Below are 14340 nucleotides of genomic sequence, written 5' to 3'. Positions count from 1 at the left end.
GAGATGACTATCCAGCTTCTGCCCACAGCTTGACGGCAGCCTTGTGGCTGACCCTGAGCCAGAGGCCCCCAGCTAAGCCGCTCCTGGGTTCCTGACCCACAGAAACTGTGATAATAAGTATGTGTTGTTTCCAGCCACTAATGGAATAATTTGTTTTGTAGCAATAGATTCCTAAAACAAACAAACAAATTGCATTGATAAACATAGGTAGCGTGCTTCCCATGTTCACTTTTTGATTTGGAAGATGGGCTTTTGAAGTCATTTCCCCACAAGCCATGTTAATTTAGTTGATCTTTGCTTTCTTTAATTTTTAATGTGAAAACAACAGGGTTTTTTCCTGACATAAAATTATATTATACTATCAAACATGCTTGTGGACCAAAGAGGGAGTATTGGTAACTTTGAGGGGGGAGAGAGAGAAAGAGAGAGAAAGGCTCAGAGAGAGAAATAATACTTTCAAAGTTCAAAATTTTAAGAACTATTTTGTTACATAACCTTTCACCTGCTGTTATTCCCAGCATATAAAAGTTTCACAAGGTGCCAAACGTGAGTTAACAGGTGTTATGGTGTGGGATAAAAAGAACGCTTAATTAATACTTTTAGTGGCAAAGGGATATCCATATGATGGCTTTTGAATTTCTTTTCCCTGCTAAATGAGTCAATTGAGTTGGTAACTGATTCACTTGAACAGATGTGTCTCAATGTTACTCTAAGGAAAATGTCCTTATGTCATCCTGGCGTGTACTATCACCAAAAAAAGCACTGTGCTTAATTTTAGAACCATGCATAAAAAGAGAACCACGTAAAGGAGCCTCTCCCCAGCTCTCAGCACTCTTCTTTGGAAGAAAAGGAGACTGAAGTTGCTTGTCCACACTAAGATTATTCTTTCCAGATTCATGACTCTAGGGTCCTTTTAACAAAGGACCCACTTTAGTAATCAAAATTATTTTGAAGGCTGAAAACTTTACTCATATTATCATATAGAAACAGTTTTTAACTCTTCTGCAAATTCAACTTTAGTCTTGATTGTACTGTGTACCCTTTGGGAGAATAAAATAAAGAACAGCAAAAACAACAACAAAATTCTCTCTCATGTTTGAAAAACAATCACAATAAAAATGTGTTTGCTAAATAGGCTCTTCTGACTTATGAAACATTCTGTTTAGACAAGGGGAATAAACATCCATATAATGGAGTACTATGTAACTGTTCCTCTATGGAAGTATTAAACAGCTATTAAAAAGCAATAATAGAATTCAAATATCACCACTTTGCACCCCTAAAAACTAATGGACCTAAACAGTGATCATATAACACCACAAAAAGAGAAACAACCAGACATTATATGCCTCCTCATGGAAGCTTATGAAACTGTTATGAATATAGCAAAATCCAAACTGGGGGAAACTGTATAGTAGAAATGACTTGATTTTCTTCAACAAATAAATTGCAAGGAGAAACAGAGAAAGGGAAAAGGGAAACCAATAGATTAACAGATACTAAAGATTTAAATCACCCAGATGTAAAAGTTTTAGGAACAGGTGGTGATGATGGTGGTGCTACATTGTGAATGTTGTTATTGCCACTGAACCGTACACTTTAAATTGGTTAAAATCACAACTTTTATGTTATATATATTTTACCACAATAAATTTTTTAAAGGTTCACCAATACAATTATTTGGATGCCTATTGAATATGTTGTTCAAAAAAAAGAGAAATGGGGAAATTTGAACATGATTGATGATATTCACTTCTATTAAAGAATTATTGTCTGTTTTTTAGATGCAATAATAGTGACATTTTTATTGTAAGAACATTTAACACGAAATCTTTCCTCTTAACAAATATTTATGAGCACAATACAATATTGTTAAGGCACAATGTCGTGTAGCAGATCTCTAGAACTTAGTCATCTTACCTAAGTTGTTTTTTTTTTTTTTTGAGTTCTTATCTCTTAGAGATGTATACTGAAATATGTGCAGATGAAATGATATATATTGGATCTGGGATTCGATTTTACTTGACCTACAATCTAATAAATTATCCACTTCTTATTTTATGGAGTCTGGCAGAATACTCAAGACCCTTGGGTCAGAGACAAAGAACTTTATTACTCAGGACACAATAAGCAGCACAAACATTAGCGTATTTGTTTTGGGTCCCCTTGCTCTCGGTGCCACCGGGGTGACACAGATGGATGGCTGCACGTGCAGTGGGTTGCTTCACAGCTGTGGAACACTGAGTTTGGGGAACTCACTAGTCTTACAGCAAACAGTAAGAGCAAGAAAGACCTACTGTTTGTCCAGGGGTGGGAGTGGAGGGTGGAGGGGTGGGGAGATGTTACCTCATTTCTTAAAGTTACTGAGCACACAATCAACCTTGAGCAATGGGCCTGGTGAAAGCAGTCAGGGCCTTGGCATCTTGGTCCATCCAGCAAGATCTGTAGGAACTTAAGAGGCCCAGAGAAGAGTCTCTCTCCCAACAATACCATGACATGAATTTGCTTCAAAAAATCCATTGAGAAATGAGGGTTTGGTAAGTCAGTGGGAGTATAGTGAAACAAGTTTGGCCATGAGTCGATACTTGTTGAAGCTGGGTTGTGAGTATATATGAGTATATAAGGTCCACGGTACTCTTCACCGTTTTTTGGTATATGTTTGAACTTTTCCACAATAAAAGTTTTTTAAAAATCTGTTTACTAAAGAGTTATACGATGTGTATGGATTCCAATATTTTTTAATAAAATAGAATATGCAAAAATACATATTTGTTATTTTTAATTTATGGAATATTTTGTTCTGCCCAAGACTAAGAATATACTTCAAGCTAATGCTATTCCTCATTATGGTAAATATATACATTGTCATCTCATTACAAATATATGAAAGGTCTGTTTTATAGAGAGTTGTAGTCAATTTACTTTTCCAGCCTGTCCTCTGCCAAGTGAATGTGTCTTCACATAAGCCAACAACATGAGGTCCAAGGTCTTCGATGTATCTGCTAAGAATCCTGAGATGTCATTGTACAGCTGTGAAAAGTTAATCTCCCCAGGAAAGGTAAGAGTTCACTTGAACATCATTGGGTGCCATTTTGAAAAAAATCAGAATGCTTTTAGGTTGTGCATATATATTTTTTAAACTAAACTTCTAATGTATTTCACCACTACCACCCTCATTCCCTAAGGAATGGCTCATTCCCTAAGGGGTGGATTTTATTTTGCTAGTTAGAGTGACAAAAAGTTTACTGATTGTTTAATTGAATTAGATTATTATCTCTTTCATTTTGCTAAGAAGTTATTCTCATCAAATAAAACAAAAGCAGGGACTTCCCTGGTGGCACAGTGGTTAAGGATCTGCCTGCCAATGCAGGGGACACGGGTTCGAGCCCTGGTCCGGGAAGATCCCACATGTTGCAGAACAACTAAGCCTGTGCACCACAACTACTGAGCCTGTGCTCTAGAGCCCGTGAGCCACAACTACTGAGCCTGCGTACCACAGCTGAAGCCCGCACGCCTAGATCCCATGCTCTGCAACAAGAGAAGGTCCACTGCATGGACCTAAAGTCTGTCATATAGAGTGAAGTCAGAAAGAGAAAAATACTGTATGCTAACACATATATATGGAATCTAAAAGAAAAAAAAGAGAAAAAGAAAAAATGGTTCTCATGAACCTAGGGGCAGGACAGGAATAAAGACGCAGACATAGAGAATGGACTTGAGAACATGGGGAAGGGTAAGCTGGGACGAACTGAGAGAGTAGCACTGACATACATACACTACCAAATGTAAAATAGATAGCTAGTGGGAAGCAGCCGCATAGCACAGGGAGATCAGCTGGGTGCTTTGTGACCACCTAGAGGGCTGGGATAAGGAGGGTGGGAGGGAGACGCAAGAGAGAGGGGATATGGGGGTATATGTATACATAAAGCTGATTCAGTTTGTTATACAGCAGAAACACAACATTGTAAAGCAATTATGCTCCAATAAAGATGTTTAAAAAAAAGCCACCGCAATGAGAAGACCGTGCACCACAACCAAGAGTAGCCTCCGCTCGCTGCAACTAGAGAAAGCCCGCACGCAGCAGCAAAGACCCAATGCAGCCAAAAATAAATAAATACATACATAAATTAAAAAAAAAAAACAAGAACCAAAAGCAAGGATCTCAAATACCTTGTTACTGTAAACAAATTTATCACCTTTTTTCCTAGTTCAGGCTGCTATAATAAAATACTACAGACTGGGTGTCTTATAAGCAACAGAAGTGTATTGCTCACAGTTCTGGAAGCTGGAAATCCAAGATCAGGGTGCCAGCACGGTCAGGTTCTGGTGAGAGTCCTCTTCCAGGTTGCAGACTGCTGACTTCTTATTGTATCCTCACATGGTAGAACTCAGAAAGCAAACTCTTATGACCCTTCTTAGAAGGGCATTAATCCCATTCTTGAGGGCTCTACCTTCATGACCTCATCACCTCTCAAAGGCCCTACCTCCTCATACCATCACATTGGGGGTTAGGATTTCAACATAATTTTGGAGGAACACAGTCTATACCACCTTCATAGGCCCATTTTCTGTTAGTCTTCTCTCAACATTCTTGGGTTCTTTGATGTCTAAAACATTAGTCAGCAATCTCAGATGCCCCTCTGTGTCTTTTTGGGGTAGGGGAAATAGCCAAATTTCTTAACTTTTTTTTCACAGTTCCACTCCTATATAGAGAAGAGCTAATTTCACTTCAAAAAGGATGTTTCTCTCCTAATAGGCTGGGCCATGAACTGCCTTGAATCACAGACTAGAAATGCCTTTCAACTGCTCTTTGAACACTGCATAATGTCCTGTGGAAGCTAGAAATTTCAGTGCTTTCTATATGGGACAGGTAGATAATTTGTTGAACGCTCAACTTGTTTCTTGACATTTGTGAGACTAACCCAACCAGTTTTGTAAAAGGAAGCACAATATTTGTTGGAGTTATGTCAAATGCAGTGCTGTGTTTTGCCTTGATAACAGAACTCTGCTGCAGTTGTTTTTTTTTTACTTTCAAAACAGGTATGATAAGTGTTTATGAAAAGCATTATTTAATAAATAGTGGGAAACAGTTCCCTGATATTTTCAAAACTTCAGTTGCAGACCTCTACTAGGGCAACACCTTTTTCATACATTCAGGTCCCCAGACACTGAATAAATAGAAACAGCTTCATTCCAAGCTGCAGAAAGAAATTTGGTCCATGTTAGGTTTTTTTTTTATGAATTAGATGATGATCAGGTGGTTCATTGTGTTAATGAGATTGGAGTTATTATTGTAGTCTAATAGTTGGTTTAGAATCCTTTAACACTCAGCTTTTCCTAAATTATCATCTTGGCTCTTCGTGATTTAACACCAGTGGCTACCACTAAAACCACTCATTTAATTGAGTAAGCAAATAAATATTCACAGCACAGGAATCAGAATGAACCATCCCAAATCTGGTTGTATAGGCTGTATATAAGAAAGATATCAACAATTCCAAAGAATAAATCTATAAGAGGCAACATTTTTAGTCCTGGGAGAATATGAAAAAAAGTCTTTATTCCAGGCCTGATGACTGCTGCCATGCTAGAGGCATAAAAAAATCATTACTCACCAGCCTTTGTCTACACTCACCAATAAATCATGTACGGAATAGATTCTAAGCATTGCTTCCCTCATAGAGAACTTTCCAAAGTGAATGGTCTGTTTAGGTTACTTCTTATAATTACTATCCCTAAAACACTTGTTAATTCATAAATCAGGGCTTTCTTTTAAAATTTAGGATGAAGAATAACAATAAAATGCAAGTATTCTTGTGAAGACTCACTTTTCATGTTTGAAATCTTTAATTTGAAATAATTTTTCAATTATCTTATTTGAGGGTGGTGTATCAATTAGGATATTCTATGATGCAAATGACAGAAAACCCAATTCATACTGGCTTAAACTATAAAAAGGAGCTTGTTGGATCTTGTAACTAAAAAGTCTAAATGTTCGGCTTCAGGCGAGGCTTATCCAGCGGTTCAAATGATGTCAGCGAGGATCCAGTTTCTCTTTGTGCTGCCTTCCTTTGACTCCAATGTTAAGTTCTATAGAAGTGGCTTCTGAGCAGTTTCAGGGCCTCTTCTCCTGATAGTGAAATGCCTCTAGCAGTCAAGACCTAATATTCTCAAATCACAGGTTAGAAAGGAAGAGCATGTCTCTTCTAATAGATGCAAACTCCTGGGTGTCACTCAGTTTCATTGATTCCTTTGGCTCCTGTGCCCAATACCTATGAGCTAGATACAGATTGGTTCATCCCTAAAGCCTGAATTTGTACATATATTTTAGCCCCTTAATTTTGTTTTTCATTTGTAATATCTCATCTCACTCTTTTGGGTATTAGCCCCTTGAAAGCAACTATGGAATCTAAATTTCTTGCACTATTTCAAAGTATCCACAACAATGAATGCTCAACAAATGGAACTGAATTATATGTAGCAATGATCATAATGATCATTCTTTTAGTTATGCACTGTCTCTAACATCCCAAAGTGCTTTGTAAAAAATATGTTAGAGTCACAGGATGACGAATGTTCTCCATTGGGAGTGGGAGGAAAGATAAGTTAGAGTGTTTATTTATTCCTTGGGTTACTTTCCTGCAAGTCTGCTTTCCTCATAAAGCCCACAGCTCCTGTCAGGCAGCCCTCTCTAGAAACAACAGCTATGGCCCTTCCTAAGTTCCGGATTGTGGGAAACCAGCCCCTCCTCTTGTCATTTCAGGCTGGGGGATGAAAAGGTTTCCTGCTATTGCTAGTTCTTGTTGGTTTCCCTTAACCCCACTCACACCTGTGTAATTGGTCCTTCATTAAACTCTCCTCAATTATCTGGTTTAAGTGTGCCATTTGTGTCCTGCCAGCATCCTGACTTACACACACATACACTATTAGAAAATCAAACTCAAACTGCCTTAAATCATCAATGGAATTTATTGAATCATGCAGCTAAACAAAAAAGATGTCTTGCTTCAAGTCAGTGCAGTGGCTCAAATGACGGCATCAAGGCAATTAGAACTGGAAGAAACTTTATTAATCAGATTGTTATCTTGATTATAATATAATTAAATTTGTGTGCAGGAGGGACGAAAGGGTTTTTTTGTTTTGTTTTTTGGGTTTTTTTGCTCCATTTTGCACTAAAGAATAAGGAAAATAGTTTACTGGCCCAGTTGTTTCTGAATCCTATGTTAGCACTCTGTAAACATTTGAGATAAATAAATGAGAACTTTCAGAGGCCAAAAGCAAAACTAACTCCACAGAACTATATGGAACCTAAAGGAAAAATAATTGCTTCATCATTTTTATTCTTGCACATCATTAACTCTTTTATTCACAGTACCTGACACAGTCCTTACAGGGTAGGTTCAGTAAACTGATGGATGATGGAAAGTAGTGACTAGCTCTTTTCTCTCAATGTGATGCTGGAGATGGTATAGCAACTGATGTACCTCTCTGTTCCCAAACGCTTGCTGGCCATTCCTGCCGATTTCATATAGTGGAGAGACTGCGGAAGACCAAGGGCACTACTAGTAAATGATTTATAGTAACCAAGGACAGCGAAACATGCACTAGTTTTAATTTTTTCAAATAAAAAGACTTTCACTCTGTACACAGTATTTCCAATAACACTATAATGTCAAAGTTAAAGAACAAGATAACATAAAGTATGCTTAAAAGTTTCTCGTTGTTTCAAGCACTTTGTTTTTCCCTGTGAACAATGGACAATTGTGCCTTTAAACTGAAATACTTGTATGAGATTTAACACAGCTGACTTTCTCTCAAAAAAAAAATTCATCTTTTACACTTTCTAAGTTAGGAAAAGATTATTTAAATGTTTTTGATTCTTTCATTTATTTCTTTTTTAGGTAACCAGTGAGTGTGTCTCTGTTGTTCCATGCGATGCCAGTGACAGCAGTTTGTCCCTTATTTAGCATGGACAAGTATAACAATCAAGAGAGTAATGTGACCATGAGAATTAATGCAAAGCACTTGCTGCCCAAGAGGCAGTAGCTGGGGTAAGATAGGGCCATGGGAATACAAGAACAATGCCCTCCTCGTCCATGCTTCCACCCAGCCAGGGCTTCCCAGAAGCCAGACCTTTGGGGGAGGTGAGAGACCACCAAGGACACTTCAACCATAGCCCACTTGGCTCTCTGGAGAACCCACACAGCATGTCTTAGTCAATTTTTTAAATTAAAAATAACTTTTTTCCCTATTCCAAAAGCAGTGCATGTTTATTATGCAGAATGTAAACATTTAAGATTAACAAAAAAAGAAAGAAGAAGGTAGGAGAGAGTAGCCTTTAATTACCTCTCTTAGGAATGACCATGGTTAACATTTTGGTGTATACGCAAAGCTCACTCACTCCTTGTCTCCCTCTCTCTCTGGGATTTTACTATAAATATCCTTATACACCATTAATTTTATTCATCTTCTATTCCTCACAGAACCTAACACAGTCCTGCATGAGGAGGTATTCAATAAAAGGATGAATGGCTGAATGTCCGAATCAGCTCCTTTTATTCCTGTGCTGCTGGAGGTTAATACAGCAACTGCTGCACCACTCTGTTCCCATGTGCCTGCCAAAGGAGTACCAGGTATTGGGACTTACCTGAAACCATCAAGGAATCACAGTATTTGCTAACTCCACTAGAAAACCCCTCCTTAAAAGGAATGCTTCACAAGTGACAGAGCCCTTAACTTGGAGCTAGAAGATATAAGTTTGAATTACAATTGGTCATTTTACTTCTCATTTTACTTCTTTAAGCCTCCATCTTCTAATCTGTGAAATGAAGGCATTGACCTATGATGTATAGGATCCCTAGCAGTTAATATTCTATGTTATCTATATATGTCTGCCTATCTGTCCATCCATCCAACCAAACATACATACATACATGTATGTGTGTATATATTTTAAAAATTTTTTTAGTGAAGAAAGGACCCAGGTGCTAGGCCTTGAGATGCTAGTATGACAAAATCTGGTTTTGTTTGCCTGTTTTGTAAAAACTGAAAGTCTTATAGGAAACCCAGCCAACATGCTTTTCCATGCCCACAAACACTCTCTGTGGCTAAACTGGGAAAATCAAAAGCATGAAAACCAAAAAGAAAAATAGAAAATAATGAAAGTGTCTCTCTACATGTGGCTTTTATTAATTCTCAGATTCTCAGATGATTGTTGTATTCTGTCTGAGGCTCCCTTTCTTGTTTCATAGCTTTACACTCTGTTGTGTCATTTTCAAAATACTCCCTCCCCCCATTTCCAAGGTTACAAGCAGAGAATAGCTCTTCACTGATCTGTGAACAATGAGCTCTGTTTGGTAAGAGAACTTGACAGCTGAAGCAGAAGAAATCCTAATATCAAAACAGGTTGAGACAGGAAAATGATTAGTAACTCAAGTGTCTGGGTGGAAAGGGAGTATGAACTATCACCTCCTACCCATTCCTTCCCATCAAGCTTTGAGCCATTTTAAAACCCCATACCGATTCCTGAGAGCATTGAAGAAATAATGTGTTTCCAACATGTTCTGGCTGATGCTGAGGGCTCCTTCCCACATGTACCTCTTCACCCTGCCTAAGCAGAGGGGATGTTAAGCATGGTGGAGGGGACCAGAGGGAACCATACTTAGAAAACCCTGCTGCTAGAAGTTTGTCCATGCAAGCGCACCGAGGCTTTCGGAACTCACCACCTCCAGAGTGTTTGCTTTTTCCAATCGGAACAGGTTTGTTCATTCCTAATACAGGTGAAATGCACCCAATTCTTACTTCCTCTAACTTGGGATATTCTGCCCCTATGCTTGTAGCACCACCATGCCAAGCCTGGCTGGAAATGTTGTCTTTGATTCCTAGGGTCTAGGCCAGGCCTTGCTGACCCAGCTATCACTGCTGTGGCCCCCAAATGGGAGGTGTGCTTAACACCTGGGCCCTCCTATCCCTGCAGTGGTGGGGAGCCACTGCTGCTTCCACCTTGGCTAATAAATGCTGCTCCTCTTCCCCCTTCTTTTGCTTTTTTTTTGTTTGTTTGTTTGTCTTTGGGTTTCTTTTGCGGTATGCGGGCCTCTCACTGTTGTGGGCTCTCCCGTTGCGGAGCACAGGCTCCGGACGCACAGGCTCAGCGGCCATGGCTCACGGGCCCAACCGCTCCGCGACATGTGGGATCTTCCTGGACCGGGGCACGAACCCGTGTCCCCTGCATCGGCAGGTGGACTCTCAACCACTGCGCCACCAGGGAAGCCCTTCTTTTGCTTTTTAAACTTAAATTTTTTAGTTTAAGAAAAGTAGTGCATAGGGTCACATGGCTCAAGAGGGTAAACCATGAAAAACCTGTTCCATCCCTGTCCTCCAGCCACTAATTGCCCTCCTGTAACAAGCAAAAATGTACATCTATTTTTTCACCCTCTTTTTACGCAAATATTAACATACTACATTTGAGAGGGTTTTTTTTTCATGTAACAAAATATTACACTGTTGCCAGCAATGAGTGAGTGCCTGTTATTCCAGCTCTCAACAACTTTTTTTTTTTTAAGTTGAAATACAACTGATTTACAATGTTGTGTTAGTTTCAGGTGTACAGCAAAGTGATTCGGTTTCATATATATATTCTTTTTTAGATATATATTCGTTTTTAGATTCTTTTCCATTATAGGTTATTACAAGATAATGAGTGTAGTTCCCTGTGCTATATAGTAAGTCCTTGCTGGTAATCCATTTTATATATAATAGCAAGTATATTTTAATCCCAGGGTCCTAATTTATCCCTCCCACACACACAGTTCTTTTCATTAATACACTAAGCAACTTTTACCAAGAGTCACACTAAAGCCAGAGGTCTGTGTTCTACATCAGAGGTAAGTGCTACATCAGCGATCTAAAATCTATACCTCCTCTGAAGCTAGCACTCTGTTTGGGTCTGACTTACCAGATCAGGCTCCTTTTTCTCTTATCAGGAGCTCCCATTGCTCTCATGCCCCACATTGTTCCTTCCGAAACTCTGGTCCCCATGAGGACCACATCCATCACACATGTTGTATATGCCTTCACAGAGTTCAAGGTCTTTTTCTTGGAAAGATGTTCAGCCACAGTGCAGATCCATGGATGCAAACAGATTCATAGTGAGAGATGAATCTTCTCAATGATCCTCTCTACAAAACCATACAAGTTCTTTTCCAGATCAGCCCCAATTAAAAAAAAAAATCAGCTCCTCAGATATCACAAAAGGAAGGAGTTCTTGGGGGGGTGGGGAGGGGGAATGGAGATTATAGTACCCAAAGGTCGTCATATTAATTCTCATTCACAAAGCATTCCTAACTAATGGTCTCTAGAGAGTCAAGCCAAACTGATCATTTTAAAAGTAAATAAATAGTGGCTGTATCAATTTACATTCCCACCAATGGTGCAAGAGGGTTCCCTTTTCTCCACACCCTCTCCAGCATTTATTGTTTGTAGATTTTTTTTGATACAGCCATTATGCAGAACAATATGGAGGTTCCTTAAAAAACTAAAAACAGAACTACCAGATGATCCAGCAGTTCCACTCCTGGGCATATACCCCGAGAAAACCATAATTCAAAGAGAGACATGGACCACAATGTTCATTGCAGCACTATTTACAATAGCCAGGATATGGAAGCAACATAAGTGTCCATCAACAGATGAATGGATAAAGAAGATATGGCACATATATACAATGGAATATTACTCAGCCATAAAAAGAAACAAAACTGAATTATTTGTAGTGAGGTGGATAGACCTAGAGTCTGTCATACGGAGTGAAGCAAGTCAGAAGGAGACAAACAAATACCGTTTGCTAACACATATATATGGAATCTAAAAAAAAAAGGTTCTGAAGAACCTAGGGGTAGGACAGGAATAAAGACGCAGACATAGAGAATGGGCTTGAGGATACAGGGAGGGGGAAGGGTAAGCTGGGATTAAGTGAGAGAGTGGCATGGACATACATACACTATCAAATGTAAAACAGATAGCTAGTGGGAAGCAGCTGCATAGCACAGGGAGATCAGCTCAGTGCTTTGTGACCACCTAGAGGGGTGGGATAGGGAGGGTGGAAGGGAGATGCAAAAGGGAGGGGCTATGGGGATACGTGTATACATATAGCTGATTCACTTTGTTATACAGCAGAAACTAACACAACATTGTAAAGCAATTATACTCCAATAAAGATGTTAAAATAAATAGTAAATAAATAATTGAATGAATAAACTATTTCTTACAATATTATCCCAATTAATATATGTAGAAGGAATGTTGACAATAGAAAATCAGCATTTAGCAACAGAAATAATTATTTCAGGCAAAGATAATTAATGAGTGGGCAAAAGTATGATGAAAAGCAGAATATTTACATAAAGTATCCTCTCTTAGATGCTAATTAATTTCAAAGGGAAGAACTGTAACTTGACAGCAGTGAAACCTGGCAAAATGCCATCTTAACTAAGTGATCAAGGTTAGCATCACCAGTGATGGAACACGTCAACTATATTCCTCCTGATAGAATGTACTGAGCAGGGCACGATGTCACTTTTGTGACATTCTTGCCAAAAATTCATAGCCTGAATATAATCATGAGGAAACATCAGACAAACCTAAATGAGCAACATTTTACAAAATAACTGGCCAATACTCTTCAAAGAGTCAAAGAAAGGCAAAGAAAAACTACTGTTTCATTGTCATGAAAGACAAAGAAAAACTGAGGACTGGCCCAGATTAAAGACTAACAAAGCATGAAAACTAAATGCAGTCTAAGATCTGGGATTGAATCCTGAGCAAAAAAAGTAGTAGGACAGGACAAAATTTGAATAAGGTCTGCAGATTACTTAGTAGTACTATGTCAAGTTAATTTCCTGTTTTGAAAATGGTACTGTGGGGCTTCCCTGGTGGCACAGTGGTTGAGAGTCCGCCTGCCGAGCAGGGGACGCGGGTTCGTGCCCCGGTCCGGGAGGATCCCACATGCCGCGGAGCTGCTGGGCCCGTGAGCCGTGGCCGCTGAGCCTGTGCGTCCGGAGCCTGTGCTCCACAACGGGAGAGGCCACAACAGTGAGAGGCCCGCGTACCGCAAAAAAAAAAAAAAAAAAAAAGAAAATGGTACTGTGGTTACACAAGATGTTAACATTTGTAGAAGCTGGGTGAAGAGCACATGTGAATTCTTCTATTTTTTTCTCAACTTTCTCTTAAGCATGAAAATATTTCAAAATGATTAGTTGAAAAAATTAAAAATAAATTCTAAAAAACATGGTTGAGAAAAATTCATTTATTATAATATTGGTTTGTGGACAGAGTAAAAAATACATATTAATTAAAAGAAATATCTTCACTCTTGAATTTAAGACTAGACAAGCAAGCTTTTTCTTTGATTAGTCATGTGTAGAATTATTCAGGCATTTCTTAAAATCACTCTAAACTCTCAGCATATACTTTATTACCAAAAGTTGAAGTTCAGTATAGCAACTGTACGTAAAAGTACTTAGATAATCTTGGTCTGTCCTTGTCACAATATCAATAGACCTCTGCTGGGAACTGTTTTATTATGACAACCGAGCACTAAATTCTCTAATCTTCAGGTCAGCAATTTCTGGGTGTATAGAAGAAGAAAGTTTTCCATTTGGCAGATGAAAAATCAAGACCCCCAAATCCCTCTCCTTAGGAAGTAGAGCTTAGGAAAAGAGCCTAGTACTTTTTTGCTGTTTGCTCTGAAATATAGCACTTTAAATGAACTGAGTTCATTTCCAGTGGGGTTAGGGGTGACCCTGCATAACTCAGAAGCAACCTGTAGGGGGAAAAAAAAAGGCAAGTACAGTCATGGGAAGCAGAAGATTTTACATGTCACATAGGAATATAAAATGTTATATTTAGTAGTTTCTTATATAGATATACAAAAAAATTGAATAACTACGGGGGGGGGAGGTAGACCCATAATTACCACAGCCTCCACCAGATCATTTAGATAATTACCTAAAAGTTAACATATCTACTCCGTAAGATTTACTGGTCTTTTGTTCTTTTCATTTCAGAGAAATCAGCATTACTGGACCAGTTCTTGACCACAAGTGCTGTCTGAAAATTTTCTGAGGCCAATATAATGTGAACAAAAAATTAATAGTTGATCTAAAAAAGAAATGGAAAATTTTATTCGAGCCAAACTGAGGATTATAACCAAGGAGACAGTCTTTCAGAAAGCTCTGAAGACTGCTCTGCCCATTAGAGATCAAAACACAGTTATATAAGTTTTTGAGACAAAGGGTTATATGTCAAATGACTATTGACAATTTACATAATCCAGATCTACAC

This window comes from Leucopleurus acutus (genome assembly GCF_964270905.1).
Source record: "Leucopleurus acutus genome assembly, chromosome: 5".
Classification (NCBI taxonomy): Eukaryota; Metazoa; Chordata; class Mammalia; order Artiodactyla; family Delphinidae; genus Leucopleurus; species Leucopleurus acutus.
Note: the sequence above shows the minus strand (reverse complement) of the source record.